The 1791-nt window shown below is 28.3% G+C and overlaps 1 long non-coding RNA gene across 1 annotated transcript; it reads left to right on the top strand.

Moving 5' to 3' along the window:
• Positions 1-466: 466 nt before the first annotated feature.
• On the top strand, positions 467-1432 carry LOC136985129 (uncharacterized). The gene is made up of 4 exons (XR_010882286.1): positions 467-532; positions 606-811; positions 948-1280; positions 1362-1432. It is a non-coding gene; the product is annotated as an uncharacterized lncRNA (long non-coding RNA).
• The last annotated feature ends 359 nt before the right edge of the window (positions 1433-1791 follow it).

The following is a 1791-nucleotide window of genomic DNA, read 5'->3' as shown; positions in this document are numbered from 1 at the left end:
AAGTAAGTTTTTTTTTAAATTTTTTTCTAAAAAAATTTAAAAAAAGTATAACAAGGTAACTTATATACAGGCATCTGTAGAAAAAATGTTTTTAAAAGACAAACTACAAGACAGTAGAATATATTCAGTGGGGGGAAGAAAATAAAGAAGAATTAGAGGGATACTTGTATTTTATGAAGGAAGAAAGGAAAAGAAGGGAAGAAAGGAAAAGATGGGAAGAAAGGAAAAGACGGGAAAGAGAAGAAAGCGGTATGAGCAGCCAGGGGGGAGGAAATTCATAGACTCTCCCTCAACCTCCCCCCTCCCCTCCAACTCCCCCCCCTGAAATTACCTATATAATGTTCATTCACGCATCCGGAAACATTATAAGAAATCCGACTTAAAAAATGAATTGTAAGTATATTTTTCTTATATAAGTATATTTTTCTTATATATCTATATTTAATTAATAATATAATAAATAGAGAAAATATTTTAGATTTCGGTACTTTGGATTCGGGTGCATTAGATTGGAATACTTCATATTCAAGATGTGAGTAATAAATATAATATTTAAAAATAATGTATATATTATTATTTATTTAATTCATATTAATATAAAATAGATTTCAACCCTTGCAATGTATGGAGGGATAATGTCGGAGTAATTATAGACTTTGAAGCTTTCACAATAGATGGCATGGACCTACCGTTTAATACGTTATGCAGACAACTTGGTTTTGTGGCACAAAACTCGAATGAATATCAAAAAATTGAATTTTATAATGAAATAATTACTTTTAAAGATTTAAGTTTTGCTAATAAAAAAAATGTAAGATTTGGCAATTATTTACATGGTTTATATTTAGCATATGAAAAACAATATTTCGGAAATTGGGAAAAAAGTGATAATGTGTGCAAAATTTTATATAATTTATTTTTAAAATATAAATTTTTTTACTATAAAGGAGGAGAAATTGAAAAAAATTATTTGAACTTAACTTCAGAAATATACAATGTGAATATTCCGTATTTTGATCTTGAAGAACGGGGAGTGCCCAAATCTTCAAAAATTCGAGTTCCATGTCCCTATCATACTAAAATATATCCGCATTATTGCCATGCTCCGAAGAACTGGAATATAGAGAGGCCATGTCCTCATCATCATGAAATATACCCGCATATATGTATGCCACCAAATGCGTTATTTTACGGGAAAATTTGCCCATTCCACACCCGGTTTACACAACATTGCAGCTTATGCGATGTTTTTTCGTACAAAGCATTTATGATCGAGCAAGGTAAGTACATTTTATTATTATTATTATTATATAAAAATTGGTAAATATGATTATATATATTTTTTTATTTATTTTGTACAGGTTTCTGGCAATAACTGCATTTTAAATAACTGTATGTTTTTGAAAAATAAAACAATTTTTTATATTTTAAATATTTTTATTCATTGAATTACAACATTGATTATACATTATAGTCGGTGGGCGTGCCAAATATAGATGTTGTTCGGCAAATTTCTTTACAAATTCATCATTATAAAATTTATCAGTTTTACTCAGTTCTTTTAAACATTGGTTTCTATTCATTTTATATAGAAAATACAGACAGAAAAATCCACAATTCATCGAATATAAACTCTGATGAACAATATTATTCCAACAGCAATTTCTGGAATTTCGTTTAACAAATGTAATAATTTTTGGTTTAGTTGGTTTCATTCCATAACTATCGTAGTAAAAACAGGTTTTTCCATCGAAAAATGCGGATACCCAATGACTTCCAGGCTTATTTTTT

This window comes from Centruroides vittatus, unplaced genomic scaffold (assembly GCF_030686945.1).
Source record: "Centruroides vittatus isolate TY-2023 unplaced genomic scaffold, ASM3068694v2 contig_952, whole genome shotgun sequence".
NCBI classification, from domain to species: Eukaryota; Metazoa; Arthropoda; class Arachnida; order Scorpiones; family Buthidae; genus Centruroides; species Centruroides vittatus.
The sequence above is the reverse complement of the archived record's forward strand: the minus strand, read 5'-3'. Positions and strand labels throughout refer to the sequence as shown.